We start from the raw sequence: 17792 nt of genomic DNA, 5'->3' as shown, positions 1-17792 counted from the left end.
TTGAACCACTTCCATGCCAGGAGCACAAGTATTAAGGTGAACTTAATACAGCCCAGTGATATGGAAACATGACCCAGTGCCATTCAGAAAGTCCTGGACTGAGAGAGGTTTGACTCATACTGTGGTCTAGTTTTTACTTGTCATGCCAGGAAAAGCAGAAGGAGGGGGCATCTCCACCTCCTGCAACAGGGCGGGGAAAAGATTCCTTCTGGTGGCCTCAGTTTGTAAAATGCCAGGTTTGTTCTTCTAGAAATGGGTTCAAATAATTGAACAATTCCTTTGAACTTTGCACAGCTCAGAAAATGTTTTTGTTATACATGAATGTTAACGTGGTTTAGGAAATGTTGGCAGATATGAGTACAAATGAACTACAATGACTGTGTTTCTGATTCTTTAAATAAAATAAGTATTAAGGCAACTTGACTGAGGTTTCTCTCTGTATTAGACAGTAAGGTGAACACGCAGTGTAAGTGGCTCTGAGGTTCGCCCAGAGAACAGGGAAGACTCCTCTGCAAATCCTGTACTAATTCCCACATAAATACAGACCTATTAAGGGTAGGAGACGCCTTAACATGAGTTGGAATCTATGGTTCTTCTTGTGGCACATCTGGGATTTTTTCAAAATCTTGAGAAATTAAAAACTTACCTGTGGGGCAGAGGTGTGTGGGTCCAGACAGAGAGAGAGGAGACAGGCCAGGAAGAGAGAGCAAGGTGGCAAGGGTAAGGCTGAGGCACAGAGGCTAGGAGGGGATGTGGAAGCAGAAAATTTGCAAAGAAAAGAGCAGCCTCTCATATTGTTATATGGGCTTCAGGGGTGCTCTGAGAYGTTGAGCAGGTTTGTAGGCAGAGGAAGACCCCTTTCATCCTGCCCTGGGCTGGTTTGGCCATGGTGCCAGCAGGGTCCATGTGTCCTCCAGGCAAGGTACAGCCAAGGAACCGGGAGACAGGGAAGGAGCAGGCTGTACCCTGGGCAACCAAATGCCTCTTAACTCAGGTAAGGGGTGTAAGCCTGCTTTTGCACAAGGCCTGAGATTCCCATTTGGCAACACAGTGCAGAGCATCTGGAGGGGAACAAAAGAGTGCATGAGGGTCTGGATGTGTTTGCTCTGGCTGGGAGTGATTCCTTGCACAGTTAGTRAGCACTCAGGGCAGGAAGAGCGAGGCACAGCTAACTCGGGGTGTCTGCCTAGGAGGTGACAGGAGCCTCTCTTTGCCCCAGCTGGATCCCAAGTCAAAATTCTGAAACGTGGAAACCACTAGAATTTAAATGCGGGCAGGCAACACCTCTCCCTGTGCTAGGCCTTGYTGGCTGCCCTGCCTGACAAGCAGTGTGGTGCAAAATGTTGCACACAGGAGCCTGCCAGCTATTTCCAAGGGGTCTGGAGTGCCAGTCCCCTCCACACTGGGTCCTGTTCCTCTGGCATTTCTCCATCCCCTGCTGCCAGCATGTACCACACACCTCACCCAGCCTTCATACTGCGTGTCGCCCTGGGCTTCTGCTCCAGTGCCTGATAGAAATTCAGGCAATGGTTTGAAAGAAAAATAATCATTGTAAAAATGTTACATGGTTTGACTGTTCCTAAATGCTCATGGAGAGCAGAACCACCTGGACAACATCTGCAGGGCTTTCCTGCAGCCAAAAGCTCTTCCTGACATCAGCAGCTCCTTATACATGGCAAACCTGGCAGCTACACGGCTTGGTGAGTTGGTGCCAAAGCAAATAAATGAGCTGTRCTGGAAGAGAAGCCAAGAGGTGATACAGTCTGGAGAAGGCCCTGTCTTCACGCCGCAGCCTTTCATGTAGCAAAAATAACTTTCCAAGTGGTCACAGATGTATTTCCAATCACTGGGGCATGAGTGTCTCCCCACCCTTCAGAAAAGCACTTGATTTTTCTCAGCCACCAAGCAGCATCACCTGYCCCACGGTGTCACAAAGGGGCCACAAAAGGACACCAAAGAGTTTGTACCAGGGTGGTCCCCTTGCAGCATGTGCCAGACAGCCTGTGTGAGTCCCCCACAGCTTACAGTACAGCCCAGTTGCAGATGAGCCCACCTCTACTTGGTCTCTTGTTTGCTCCCTGAGACCCCAGCAGCCCCAGGGAAAGACAGCCAGCATCCTGCTGACTTGGCCAGGGAGTCACTGAAAGCTGCTTCCAACACAAATGGCTCTGGGTTGGTCTATGCCACCCATCAGTAAAAGATGGATGAGCGATGGGGGAGCTGCCCTCGGTGGAGAGGTTGTTGTCATGCCAGGAGTCCTCACGAGCAGCACAGGAGTGATGGGGAGCACAGCTAAGTAACGGGGCAGAGGAAAAATGAAGCCATTAAGACAGGAGGGAAGGGAGAAGAGACTTCAGCTTACTGAGAGAGACGGAAAGCATATTCCATTTGTGTTCTGCACCCGCTCAAGGGCTTGGCAGAGCTGCTGTCAGTCATGTCGCTGYGTGCAGCCCCCCGGCCAGCCCCAGCTCTGCAGCTGTGGGGTGGAGGGCATGGCAGGGGTGGAGGGCAATCCCATTGCTAGGAGGGTTGTCCTCTGCCATCCCACCCGGCCAAGGGCCAAGCAGGCTCACAATGAGTGCTTAAGGGCCAGCATCACCAAGGGTGGCACAGGCACAGCCCAGGGGACTCGGGACACAGGGCAGTGCCTGACAGCGCATCTCCAGCTGCTGAGTGGGCACACGCCCAAGAAAACCCACGGGGACCCTGGCCCTGCCACTGCATCAGGCTGGAGTCAAAGTCTGACACATCCTTAGCACAGGGGTGGTGACCCTGCCCCACATCACCGCTGCCACCACGAGGCACTTGGGACCAGCTCTCGTAGGTGATGCTGCACAGCCGAGGGTCTGGGAGCTGTTCCCACTCCTTCCTCCCCAGCAACAGCAGAAAGGCATTCCCTTTCTCTCCCTCATGGGTATGTTGAATTCACCCTAAAGCTGCCCATTGGAAAATCAGCCTTGAAGGCAGGAGGGCAATTTGTTAAGGTTTTTCCCTCTCCCCTCCCCAGATAATTGTCTGGGATCTGCATTAATGGAAACATAAATTGACTGCCACTCTGCTAAATGACAATCAGGTTTTGTTTGACAGAGCTAGGAAGTATCTTATCCTGAACATTGGCACCAAACAATCTAAATGCAAATTGCAAAATGTTTGGGGTAAGGAGGCTGTTTATCTTCAGATGAGGTTATGTAACAATGCAGAGGGGGGAGAGAACTGCCTTTCAGTTCCTAAAGGCTATCAAAATGTGTGATAGTTAAACCRTGGGACCAGTGTTTACACATTATTTTAATGGAGCAGATTCAGTTATTTGGCATGGATTTTCTTTTAACAAATCACTTTTTAAAGCAAGATGGAGCACGGCTGCATTTCAACCATATTTCAGTAATTCTCAGGCGTCCAGGTTAGCGTGTAAAATGACAGGGCAGCCATCATTTTAATCCTGTTATGTCTATTGCTCCCAGCTTGTTCTCCTCTGATGAAACACACTGCTGTGCCTCGAAGAGGCAAAATAAAACATTTGCTGCACTCCTGGCCTATTTCTCATGTTAGATTACCAGGTTTATACAYGTCAGCACTGCCCAGGTATCACCAACGTTGTTATGCAGGAACAGTGACAGCTGAAAAAGTGAAATGCAACCACAACCAGCTGCCTCCCGAGACATCACCATGTGCTGGGGTTTCCTCTCATGCTGGATACCCCACGCTGGACGAACATCAGCTTTTTTGCCAGTTGGTTGTAAAAAAAAAAGTTATTGCAAAAGTCAAAACTTTCAGACTTGCTCAGCATAGCGCTCCTGCACAACACTCCGTGCTATTGAGGCACCGCGCCACGTGGGCAGCACCCCAGCTGKCATCCACAGCAGTGCCCATGCTGCTGTCTTTTCCCACAGGGAAATAGCTTCCTTTAGACTTGTTCTGGGAGGGAAGAGGTGTCCATGGCAGCTCAGGGGGCCCAACAACTTGAAGCTTTCAAAAAACTCTCAGAACTAGTCTCCCTGAAGTTTTTCCACTCCAAGTTTGTAATCTAATCTTCTCAGAGCTTGATTTAGACTTCTGCATCTCTCTATAAATTAAGAAACAGGCTTGAGTTTACTCCAAGAGTTGTGCTCATCTGGGAGGCAAAGGAAGGAAAGGATTAATGTGTCATTTTTATTTTCCAATTTAAATATGCCTCATACAGAAAAACGAGCATGAATCTCTGCGAGGCATGAAAAAAGCAATAGATCTGTGAAAGTGACACGAGTTGTGTTTGTATAAATTGTTGAGCCTGTAGACCACTTGGTGTAGGCCAGCCAAATAACTCACACAAATCTATGAATTAAAGGACACTTGAATGTAATGAATACAACAGGAAAGGTCATGATAATCTGGATTTGTAGAAAGGGAAATCACTGAGCAATGATTGCAGCCCCATTTAGGAGGGGTTAGCTGGGATTTTGGTTTCACCCACTGTCTCTGTTGTGGAGAMCTTTAGGGACCAGCCAGGGCATCCCTATAAAGGGACTCACTGAACCACAGGAGAAGGCCCATGGGCAATTTCACAAATTCAACCAATTTTAGAACACCTGTTTAACTTACTGCCGTTGGAAAACATAGATTTTCCAAAGGCTTTGATGATGTGGCTGATGAGCAGCTCTTGGGAGCAGCCGAGATGGGGGACAGTCTGTGGCAATTGTTCCAGAAGTTGAACACAAGGAGTGACTCTTGGGGTGTCCTGTGCAGGACCTGGAGTTGGAYTCAATGRTCCTTACGGGTCCCTTCCAACTCATCTTATTCTGTGAACATCCCACGAGCATGAGGGACTTCGCCTTCACTACCGTGATAAATACAGATCTATAACACACAGACCACACTCACGTGTATATGTGCATCTCACATGTATATGTGCATTTACATACACATCCATTTATACATATCACCATCACTCCTTTAGTACCAGAAGGGAGACAGATGTTCTTGCTGAGCTACATACCATCTTGATTGGTATAATTTTAACTGCTCCAGGGCTACCTGTGTTTGCAACTAGAGCATGGGGTGCACTGGAAGAGTTTCAGATGTCAGCTGTAAAGCAACACCAGGAACTTGAGGAAAAGCACCCTGAGGGCTGAGCTGTGAGTGAATCCCTGGTCTGAAGGGCATGGCCCTTCTGGCAGCTTCTGAATTTCATCTGATGAGCCCCCACCAGTTTGGAGATGCAGCAATAGGATCCATTTAAGAAATTATCCAATGCCCAAACTTTCTATTAATGTCACAGAACTCTGAAGCTTTAAAAAGAAACTGRAGCAAAAAATGAAGTCCTTCTTCCTTCAATTCTCCAGTCCTCATGGAAGAGGCCTTCATTAAATAGAAGAGTGCTCATTCAGATTTAAAGGCTGTAAAATGTATTCTTGAGCATTTCCCATGGTTAATATGAAAAGCACTTTCTATATTGTACTTCCATCCATTTACCCTGGCCATAGGACAGTAAAATGCTCTGGAAACACATACCAAATTAATGCTAGATTTTGCCCGAGACAGTTTGTTAAAAGCACTGCTTTGCTTTATCTAAAATAAATACTCATTAGCTGAGAGAGAGCACGAGAAAAGCAGGGAGAGTAACGGGGGTGGGGAGGATCAGGTCTGGTGGTGTCTGGTTATTTCTATGAAGCAGAGTCAGACAGTGCCCCRAGGCACCTTCCAGCCTCCACATTCCCTGTCCCAAGGGTCAGACACTGTGCTGAGAGGGGAGCCAGCAGATCAGGAGGTTGTCACAAGGATATGGAGGATCACATCACTGCCTCAATACTGGCTGGTTCCTGAAGCAAAGCCACTTTAGACACAGCTGGATGCTCCAGCAGCTGGTGGGGCACCCTTTCAGCACTGCCACCACCTTTTGAGCACTTCCAGGCAGTGCCTGAGGTTCAGCATAAGCAGGAAGGGCTGAAGCAGCCCACAGCACTTCGGCCCAGCCCCAGGAGTGCAGGGATGGGGCTCATCTATCAATGTGTCCCCTTCCCTGTCACCCCTCCCTGTGCCAACTCGGGCAGTGGCAGGGTGCAGGTCAGGTCTGAGAGCCCTGGGCAGCGCTGGCACCCACCAGCCCAGACACAGCTGTCACTGCCCCTGCACAACGTGATCCCTCGGGGCTCAGTCCTCAATTAGGGCTGCTGAATGTGGGCACCCAAGCCCCRTCTGGGCTGCAAGGTGGGGTGCAGGCAAGAGCCACTGCCGGGGTGGCTGTAGCTTGAGGAGCAGCTCYCCAGGTCAGCCAGTTTTCTCACCAACTCCTTCAGGTTCACACAGMTGCAGAGAAGCTTTTGTCATGCAGAAAAGGCTGCTCTTCTCAGCAGTAAGCAGAGGAAACTGCACTCTGAACCACGCTGCTGAAGTGTCCTGCTGATTTCGGTGCTGCTGTGGCTGGCAGCAATGCAGACAGGTCTCACAGCCCTGCAGCCTGTGGCTGATGATGCCCGGCCCTGCATCCCCCCTGTTCAGAGCAACCCTGGCGGGATGCACGGATGCAAACTGGGTGGTTGATCATGGGATAAGGGAACTGCTGGCATGCTCTTGCTGGAGCGTCAGAAAGGGACACCCAACTGGTGGCTCATTASTCATGAACCACTCTTGGTGGATGGTTATAAAGTGATTCATTTTGTCATTAGGTTTATCTTGCTTTTTAAAGCTTAGTTTCTAAACAATATTCATTTTTGCACCTTTCATTGATCTCCTTGGTTTGATAAACTGAAGTAACCTTTTTGAGAACAAATTAAATTYCTTTAGCTTTTTGTGGTCAAACAAATTCAGAATTTTTTTTCCCCTCWGTTACACTTTTCTGAAATATCGGAATTACACTTGTGTGCATCTCTGTAATCCCAGCATTGGGGATTTTTCTTCCTGAGGCCTCTGCTAATTCTTGTACTAAAGCCTCCCTACCACATCCCAGATGTTAATAAAATTGTAAATGAGCTGCACCAAGAATGCAAGTGAGACAGAAAAAAACAGGATGAAGGACAGTCCCTCATATCAATAAAATCTGCCGCATTTCTCCAGGCAGTGTGTGAAATATAGCGGGCACATAATCCACATGGCAATAAAAGGCTGCCACATGCCTCCCCGGCACCCGGGGAGCTATCATTTTCAATTAGGAACAAAAGCCTCTGGCATGTGACAGCAGCGGCAGAAGAACTGAATGCAGTTAAGGCAAAATTTAGTTTCATTACGGCTTGACGCCGATTAGAGTTTTTTGTTTTCTCACCGAGTCCCTCTGTCATGGTACAGGAGGTAGTGTGGCAGTACGGGCTTTTCTAGTGGCTTGAGCACAATTAGAAGTGAGGAGACCCTAAAATGATGTTTTTAAAAAGACCGCAGAACAGACCTTTACAGCAAAATGGGCTTTGGGCTTGATTTTAGCTCCTTTAAGCCATCACTTTTCCTTCRGCCAAACTGTGATAATATGCATTTTAAAATCCACTCTTGGTGCCTGCTCCTTTCCCTCTGCTGACAAAATCAAGGGATCATACGATGCAGCYGTAAAGTGAAGGAAGGCACAGTGCCAGGCCTGCCCCAGACTTAATAAAATTACAGCAAATCCAATATATTAGTCAGAACACATCTCTTTCATGTCTCACTTAAATCTCCATCATACCCTAATAAGTATAACTCAGTTTTTACCTCAGGTTTTCAGAAGGTAATCGGCTACAGCATTTCTTTGTGTTTATTAAAGTACTTCTCATGTTTTGAACCAAATACACTTTGCAACCTAGTTCCATATAGTTCAATTTTTTTAAGTATGTCAAATTTATTTCTTCTCCTCCTTCTAATGACAAAATTTCCTTTTTCCAAATGTTTATAGTTTTTTCAACACAGGGAGAGAGTAGAGAGCTCAGATCAGCCTCTGCCACTGCCATGGGTGACCCCAGCTGAGGCCACCATACTTTTTTTGGGTTTGCTCTGGGCTCAGCTTCCTCCCATTCAGCCCATTTCTGTCCTCCAATCCTGATGACCCCAAAGCTACAGCAACTCCAACGCTTATCCAAGACCACAGGACCTGTGAAGCCTGTACAGACACAAAGCAAACCAGCACACTCACCAGCAGCAAGCACAAAAGAGCTCCTGGGTGCTAATGTTTTCATCCAGCTCTTGTGAAAATATAAGGGTAGAAAAACATTACATAAGTGCTCTTCCTGCTCTAATCTGCCATTTGGGGAATTATCATATTTTATGCATCCAGTACAAAGTACTTTACCTGTGAAGCAATGGATATCTATGCACAAGACTCATCCATGTAAAATTGCCCACAGCCCTGGCTCTTATCACCTACTCAATTTTCGTACAAGCCTAAAGGGAGTCCGATCCCTGAGACAGCAATTACCATACTTATCCCATGTCTTACAAAATGAGAGAAATTGAGTCTTTGATAGGTGCTCATATTAGGCCCAGAAAGGTTATTTTCTAGCACTTCTAGCACGCCTAGCACAGGGAAATACTGTCCCTGTTTCAGAGCTTAACAGGAACAGACAGAGATYCCAGAGCCCATGTGGATCATAGAATCATAAAACACCCAGAGTCGGAAGAGACCCATAGGGACCATCAAATCCACCTCCTGGCCCTGCATAGGAAAGCCCAAGAATGACACCATGTGCCTGAAAGTGCAAATGCTTCTTGAACTCTGTCAGGCTTGGTGCTGTGACCACTTCCCTGGGAAGCCCATTCCAGTGTCCAACCACCCTCTGGGTGAAGAACCTTTTCCTAATATCCAACCTAAACCTTCCCTGACACAACTTCAGGCCATTCCCTCGGGTCCTGTCACTGGTCACCAGAAAGAAAAGATCAGTGCCTGCCACTCTGTTTCCCTTTGGGAAGAAGCTGCAGGAAGCTATGAGGCGTCCCCTCAGTCTCTTCTTCTCTAGGCTGAACAAACCAAGTGACTCCAGCCAGGGAAGAGCAGGGAAGGAGGTTTCAATCCCAAGTTCATCCCCTCTCTCTCCATTCTACAACTTCTTCCACTTTAATGTTTTAAACACCGAGACTTCCTGACAAGTGTCCCTGGCCAGGCTGCTKCCATGCCACTAAATACATTGTCATACAGCCAGTCTGGAATCTTCAAGCACCAGCAAAGGCTACAAGCTCTCTCTGATACCTACAGTTCCAGTAGAGCTGTCTGCCCCTTGTTTCAGTGTTTCAGGCTGGGTTAGGAGGGCTGGAGAATCCCCACACCTCAGTGGTCCATTGGGATTTCACAGCAGTGGGATGCAGACGGCCCAGCCTGAACGCCCACCCAGGCGCTGGGAGCTGAGCCAGCTGTGCCGTGCTTACCAGCAGGAGCACCAGACACAACCCCACACCCTTGGCTTCACACAGGCACCCGCTGACTTGTCACTGCTTCATTCCTTCAGGGCACAGCWGAGGAGCAGCCTCGTGGGGAGCACGTGTCCTGGCACACAGCTGATGTCACGCTGATGTCTTCTCGTTAGACTTTATAGGAAATAGCATTGCTGCATTTGGAGTCAACATGGAGCCAGGAGGTGTCACAGTCACAAGTGAGCACAGAGAAATGATACAATGGAGTCTGAAAAGTTTAYAAATCCTGTACAGACAAAGGATAACTGAAGAATAACCTGGTGAAGGTGCAAGCCAATATACCTGGGGAAAATAATCAAACCCAGAGACATTTTGTGAAGGAGACACCCAGAAAGCAAGAGCAAATATATGCCTGCAAAGCAAGAGATGAAGAATGAGCATATGCATTCATGAAAGAGAGCAAACAGGAGCCCTGGAAAAGCTTTTCTCAATGGGAAATACACAGCCCTAAAAGCACGGGGTCATATTGCAGTTTTAAGGACACTGAGTATTTAATTTCCGCAGTCAATCCTGCCATAGCACCGTCTGCAGGGAAGGATACAGGAATCTCTCCCTGCCCCTGGGCAARAACCTCTGCCTTGCTAAGAATCACAGTGAGGGGGCCACAGGCCAGGTGCCCCCAGAAGGGTGCCACCAGCACTGCAGAGCTTCCTCCCTCCTGYTGCTTTCCTGTGGGTGCCATGGCACACACTGCTGTGGTACAGAGGTGACAGACTGTGCAGCAGYGCATAAAAAAGTGGTGATCTGATAAATAACGAGCAACCCTCCCAAGCAGCACTCAGCAAGCTCTTATGTTCAAAACTTTTGCRAAAAGATGGCAAACGTTCCTTCTTGTCCATGCTACATTTGCATTATATGAACCAAAAGCTGGCAGTTAAACTTCATGCGCCTGCACTGCATTCCCAGGGAAGAGTCCCATCCCTCCAGGGTAGATTATACAGCTGCATCAGCCCTTCTGCCAGCAATTCCCTGGCAGGCTGCAGACACTTAGGCCAGGGGATAAGACCCTTATGACCTACAAATAAAATCACTGAGAGGCGTGCTAAGAAAAAGCAAGCTGGTACCGGAATGGGAACTAAAAGAGAAAGACACAGATTATTTTTCTCTTTGCTAAAAGGCTCGGGTTTAATCCCCAAATTCTTTGAAAATTAGGCCCAAGGTAAAAATATTCTTTGAAAATCAGCCTCTTCCCTGCTACCACCAGCTGAGCAATTGGGGCATTTATCTGAATGGCAGTAGTGACAATCCTTGTTTCTTCCTGAATGAAGAAGGACCTGTTCCATCAGCCTCTGAGGATTTACCTCCAGCCACCAAGCCAGGCTGAGGCTCAGCCATCCTGCAGACCACCCAGTGTGAACAGTGTCCCTTGCTGCCTATCCCAGATGCTGTTCACCCCACAGCATCATCAGGATGCCCAAGGCATTGAGACACTAGCCCAGAACAAATGGGATTTTGAAGAATAAAACTTCACATAGCAGATGAGTGTGGAGACCACACTGACCCTCTCCTGCCAGAGAACAAAATGTTTCATTTGTCCAGAGGAGCAATTTGTGCAGAAATGAAATGAAATTACATGTTTTRTTTCATTGGGTTTTGTTCAAAGAAAAAGCTTTCTCTTCGGGGTTCTGTAGGAGCCAGGACTGAAGTATTGCCTTTGACAGACRAAATACTATTCCTGCCACTGCAGAATCTCAGCTGCTGAACTTTTTTCTTCCATTGTCTCTAACATTCGCTGAAACAGAACTACTCCTATCCTACTGCCCCTCCTTAAGAGGCTCAGACATCACACACTCCAACACCGAAAAAAGTCATGTCAGAAATCCAAGAAGAAAGTTCTTTCTTCTAAATAGGGAGTTTTCTGTCATCTTACCTGGTTATAGCTGCACTTTCAATCTCTGCTTTGATCTACTTCCAAATCCGTCCTCAGACACCACAGGAAGCAGTGAGCATCTGCATGGTCTCTGACGGAGCCAAGGTGCCTTCCAGCTCCAGTGTCAACACACCAGGACAGGGACATCAGCTGTGCAGTTTTTACTTTGAAGGGAATTTTTTGGATGTAAACCACTGAGTATATTACCAAAGAGCATTCTTTTGAATCTAGGTAATGCACATTTTCTGCTTTAAGGCTGAGAACCTTCACCAGACTTAGTGAGCAAGCGGCGAAGATGAAAGAGAAAGGATATGCTGTTATGTCTAGAATTAAAAGAAAATAAAATGTGCAATGATAAAATGCACTGTTAAACTGGTTTAAATCAAAATAATCTCTTGTGTGTTTGACAACTAAGATGAGACAGAAAAATCTCAAGAGTCTTCCACATCTAAGCATTAGAACAGACTCTGTCTGAAACTCCCCACCTTGGGACAGTCAGGATTTTTCCAGCTATCATGCCATGCCCACCCCAGCCACTCTCCTCTCTGCCCCTGGGCTGCTCATGCCAAAGACCTCACCCCTGCCAGCCAGCCTTTCACATCCCACACTGCTGAATCCTTCCTGCCACTCCACTCTCAMGGAGTACAAACTGCCTGAGGACTTCCATTCTGGCTGCTTCTGAGGAGTAAAACCCTGACAATCCTTTAATTTTTGCTTTATAAAATGAGGCCTTCACAGTTTTCCTTTGCTTGGGGGTTTGTTTTTATGCTTAAACATAATTTTTGGCTGGTAGCAGGACAGATTCAGGAGTTCAATCCTCTCTGGGGTGGTCACGTAGCACCCCTCACTGGCAGCCACCATAAAATAGGCTTTAAAATACAAGGAGAAAAAATAAATCCAAAATGTACCAAACAGAAGATCCAGAGAAACCCAGACTGAAGCAACCACAATATACCTTTCCCTCCTAATTCAAAGAAATTACATTTCTAACAGAACTGTAATATTTTTTAAAAACTCCTTTCCTGCAAACAGATCTGGTGTTTCAAAAGACAGAATCCTGAGTCTATTTTTCTTTTGTGCAGCTACATGAAAACATTTTATTTGAAGAMTCCCTTTAGTAACTCATCAACTGGGTTCCAGCTATCGAAGGTGGGCAGATAAAGGATGATGCAAAAATCCACATTGAGAGGACACTTCAATTGGTGTCTCTCTTACATTTWCCATAGTTACAAGATAAGGGATAATTTTGTAGTCTTTGTGTAATGTTGACTGAATGCTGGCCAGAGTAAAATTAATTTATTTGAAATCACACACAAATGCACATTCCTCTGCAGTTTTGGATGGCTGATTGCCACATTTCAACTTCATTTCCTATCGAACAGGAAACACTCTCCTTTTCCTATTCAGTCAAACTCACCAATTCGGCCACACAAGGCAGGGAAACCTCTGCATGGGGGTTTTGTCTTTCTGTTATAGGGCAGGGAATTTATTTCTTCAGGTATTATGTTCTGAGATATGACATTTGTATTACTGCACCTTATAAAAATTTTAAAGCTGTAAATAATCTTTTAGAAGCACCTAAGGATTGTATGGGCTGTTTTTAAACATCCTCCCCAGGCAAATTTCCAAGCAGAGCTTTTAGCAACAGGCATATTAGCCTGCAATTCCTTTATCTCCCTACTTAAAGTGACAGCAACCTCAGCCAAATGTTTGCACCAATTGTTAATTCATAGTTTGCAATGCAGTATTTTTACTTATTGATCCAGTAAGTTCTGCCAATACACAAACTCCATTGTATCATTCCATAAAACTCTTGAGATTCACTCCTGACCTCACCGTACAGCACATTCAAAACACATCACAGACAAGCAAGCTCTTGCTAGGGCAACTGCTGTTTCACCCACCATAATTAACATTTCACTTACCAAGAATAGTAACAGCAGTGCCCTCAGGTTATTGGGATCTTTAGCTCCTGTGATCATATTTTCATAAACTTAACTACTTCTAGCCCCACCAAAGCCAGACCAGTGAGGTCAGGGATGAGCCTGAGGTCTGATCAAGACAGGAGGCTACGAAAGGCTTTCTGGCAAGCAGCAGGCCCAGGGCCAGAGTACCATCTTCCCAGAAATAGAAGTTTGGGATGGAGTTTGTTAAAAATATTTTTTCTATTTTTTTTTTAACTTCTGATGACTGCAGAGCCTCCAAGAAGTCATACATAAAACAACTGCCCACCTAAAGAGCTGTAATTTTCCAGTGCAGTATCTTTCAACTTCTTAATGTATTTTGTGAGAATAAATACAATAAAGATTGAGAAACAGTCAGAAGATGCTCCAGCTTGCCTAAGAGATTTTTTCCCTTGAGAAGTTACCATAGGCAAAAAGAACTTTATAACTGTGGAGATAAAATACACATGCCAATCTCAAATCCCACCAGCACAGGCAATAGAATTACTTCTCACATACAGGTATTAGGGGTTTATATTGATTTGACCTTGAGCAAAGCTTGGATGCCATTCATCTACACTAAACTCAGCCATAAACCAGTACCAGTATTTTGCCTTCCTCTGCACAGTGCATCCACACTGCCTGCTGTGTTTCTAGATGGTACCTGGTATGAATTTTTCATTGGAGCCTGCAAGTCACATGAGTCCTGTCACGCCCCGTGATGTGACAGAGATAACAAACGTTTGAGGAAAGGTTGTGACAGAGTTCTGCACGTCCTGGCTGCTTGCACACCTTGTCAGCTGGACAGGCCAAAATGCACTATGATGGTTGTGTTTCCCCAGAAACTAGAAGGACTGAGCATCTCACACTGCGCTAGCACGAGTGGGTATGGAACTCAATCTCTGGCTTTCCCCAAACTTACCAATGAAACCAAAGCAGAAGCCATGAAAAAGAGCTATGCAAACACCAGCACCTTCTCATCATCTTTCTAAACAAGCCAATTATTTTTCTCTGAAAGGTGTGACAACTACCAGTCTGCTTCTTCTAAGGTTTGGGTGAAGGAATTAACATCTTCCACAGGAGGGAGCAGGTCCACAGCTCCACTCTGTGAGGATAGAGTATGAAATCCGCAGAGAGCTCTGCCTCACCATCTCTTCTCAGCAGGAAGAATCAGCCCCCCAAAAGTATGCAGACTAATGGGGTAGTAAAGATTTCCAACTCCCAGCACAAGGGAATGCAGAAACTGAAGGCAGACATCCAGACCAAGTCTTAAGCACTAAAATAGTCTCTTGAACTGACCAGGAATCACACAGCCCAAGGACCATTTTCTGCTGTCACTTGCTGTGAGTGGTCTAYAGATACACAGATACCAGAAGGTATGAGATACATCACTCTATGTACACTTATAAAATACATAGGATTTCTAGATATGAATAGGAATAGATCAAACTCTTTCACATTTGGATATGAAAATCAGAAAGGCAGATTTCTGTCAGAAGCCAGAATTTAATTTTTAAATTATTGRTTTGGTGGGCTTCTTGCTTATGAAAATTACACTAATAAACTGTGATACACTGAAGTGCCCAGAGAGATTATTCCTTAATGATCACAAAATAAAGAGATGCTTWGAAATGTGCTGCCAAAAGACATTTGTGTAGCTCCATAATACCCTTTTTCAGAAAGTCTAAAGCTCACAGGATGGTCACCCAGAAACCATCCTGACACTTCTCACTGGTACTTCTCAGCAAGATGMTATTTTCACATATATTTCCAGGAAGTAATTTAAGAAGATTTTGGCTCAGAATGAGGTGCAATTGTACTCTTAGCTTTTCAAACTATACAGCCTGATTCCAGAATTTTAATGCCCTAGCACATAATCAACCACATCAGCTCAGACCTCTCACAGCACTTACTTTTATGTTGCTTTCTGTGCTTATACCTTTGTTTCTACAGAAAACAAGTTAATATTTTCTTAATACTTGAAGGAAAAAAATTGTACATGAYAAATGAGCTACAGAATTACAGAATTGCAGATGTTGGAAGGGGCATCTGGAGCCCACCTACTCCAATCCTCTGACAAAAGCAGGTTTAACAACAGGGGCTGTTCAGGGCCAGTGACACAACTCCTCAGTGCCAGYCTCCCAAAATCAAAAGACGTGTGCTTCGAGCGCACCCTAGCGAACATCCTGTTGAAGCTTTGTTTTTCCGGTTTAAAATCCTAAAAGTTTCTARTATTTGACTATCAGCGCTTTGCTGCCTTGATGCTAGGGTCTGGATTTAAAAAAAAAATACATTTATTAAAGAAAACATGGATAAGTAGATGCCTGAGTATTTTATAAAAATCCAGATGGGTATTTCACCCATCCATGAATTACACTAAATTACTTTTTACAGTGATTCACTGAATGTGAATTACAGAAGCTTTCACAAAGGTCTTGAAAAATTACTCATTTTTCTTTTAAGTATTTTCCTTTTTATATAAATATTATGTTGCTGCTGTTACAAGAGGCTTGTGTTTCCATAAGTTAAAATCATACAATCACAGAATAACTCAAATTGGAAGGGCTCCACCCATAAAGATTGAGCCCAACTCTCTRCTCCTTGCAGGACTACCTAAAACGAAACCATATGACTAAGAGCACATTCCAGATGCTTTTTGAACTCTGACAGGCTTGCTGCTGCAACCACTGTCCTGGGGAGCCTGTTCCAACCATCCTCCCAGTGAAAAGTCTTTTCCTAATGTTCAGTCTGAACTTCCTCTGCATTTCTGGCACTGCTCCTGTTAAATTTCAATCCCCTGGGGACTGCACAGCTCTACCTAGAGGTCTCTGTAAGGCCTCTCTATCCTAGAGGGAGTACACAGCTCCCCCAAATTAGTATCACCAGTAATTTTCCTTAATGTACATTCAACTCTTATGTACAGTTCATTTATGAAAACATTAAAGAGCACTGACCCTAAAACTGAGCCTTGGGGTGACTGGCTGCCAGCTTGATGTAACCCCATTTACTGTAACACTTTAAGACCAACCTTTCAGCCAGATTTAAGATAAAACTACTTAGTGACTATGTCTTGTTACTAGCAAAGTAACTGTGAAAATATAGTTGTGAATAAATTTACAAAATATATATGGAAAATAACCTAAAAAAATTTATAAAATAAAACAGCCTTCTTTTTACAGCCTTATTTGTAAAGGCTGTAAATAATCTTGCAGCAGCCACTTGGAGAAGGTACCGTAACAATAAAGTGACCTTAATAAGTAGTCCTGAAACCATTTCACATGCRGGGTAAACCTCTCTGAAGTGTTCARTTGAAAASCACATGGCTAAGATAAACTCTAAGAAGACATAAATGTTTTTATTTACCACCACTTATTATTCTCCACTTTCAGACAATATTGTTAGTTGCTGTTGTTTGTAATTCTTTGAATTGAATTTGAYTGTCAGGCTGTGATGTGCACTTGTGCACTTAACTGGCATCTCATCCTTAGAGAAACTTAAAGCATCAGTGRAATTTCCCACACTTACAGATAATGCTCCACTGTTTAAATGAATATAAGGAARGAAAAAGGAAAACCCACCAGCTCTCTCACTTTGCACCATGTCATTTTTGTGCTACAGCTCAACAACTTCCCTTTAACTGTCACCTGTTTCAAAAATCTGCAGTTTTGTTTTKCTCTTGAGTCCTGCAGCACGTGCAAGTGCTCAGAAACCCATCTGACCAAGACATGTGGTACCATACGGCCCTATTCATGGTTCCCAGCTGTCAAAGCACAGCACATCCTCTAGCACTGGYCAGGCACAGAGCTATCTAGGTCAMACAGTGCTTAACTATTCTGAGTCTYTGTCTTCAGCAAAGTGGCCAGACTATAGACAGCTAAATAAATCTGTCTTTTGATGCAGTTTTGTAACACTCATGAAGAGCTGTGCTTGAGCTAACTAACATCAGTGGCTGGGATAGCACACTTCAGATAACTGGGTGCTGACAACACACATCCTTTGATTATTATTACACTCTGATGTAAGTTCAAGTTCAAGATCACTTCATAACACTTCCAAATCACTCAAAATGTATCTTCTTCTTTTCATTTGGCTGTTACCTTCTTTAAGGAAGGCATATCCCTTCTTTCTAACCCAACAGATGTAAGTGGCCCAGTCAATGGCACAAAGTTAAACAAAAAATAGTCTTTCAACAAGCTACACTTTGCACARGAAGGAGCAGAGGACATGGCCCTGCCCCATTTTCTTCTCTTGAACAGTCATTTGCTGGCTGAGTGTGTGGGCTAAATGAGTCTCCTCTCTTAACCCTTCTGTCCTATGTTACAACCTGTTCTGGCTGCAGAGATGATTGAATTAGCAGTTTGACCCTCTTGTGGTCAATGAAGRGTTTATGCCTCAGCACCTATTTCTTCTCACTGCTACAGAATTGAAGGAAAACTATCCTTTATGTACAGGTTGGGCAGAGAATTGATTGAGAATAGCCCTGTAGAGAAGGACTTGGGGGTGATGGTTCACAAAAAACTCAACATGAGCAGGCAATGTGCGCTTGCAGTTCCAAAGGCCAACCACGTTCTGGGCTGCATCACAAGCAGGGCAAAGGAGGTGCCCCTCTGCTCTTGTGAGACTGTACCTGGAGTGCTGCA

This window comes from Malurus melanocephalus, unplaced genomic scaffold, assembly GCF_030028575.1.
Source record: "Malurus melanocephalus ecotype Western Australia unplaced genomic scaffold, MMel_1.1 scaffold_1, whole genome shotgun sequence".
NCBI lineage: Eukaryota > Metazoa > Chordata > Aves > Passeriformes > Maluridae > Malurus > Malurus melanocephalus.
Note: the sequence above shows the minus strand (reverse complement) of the source record.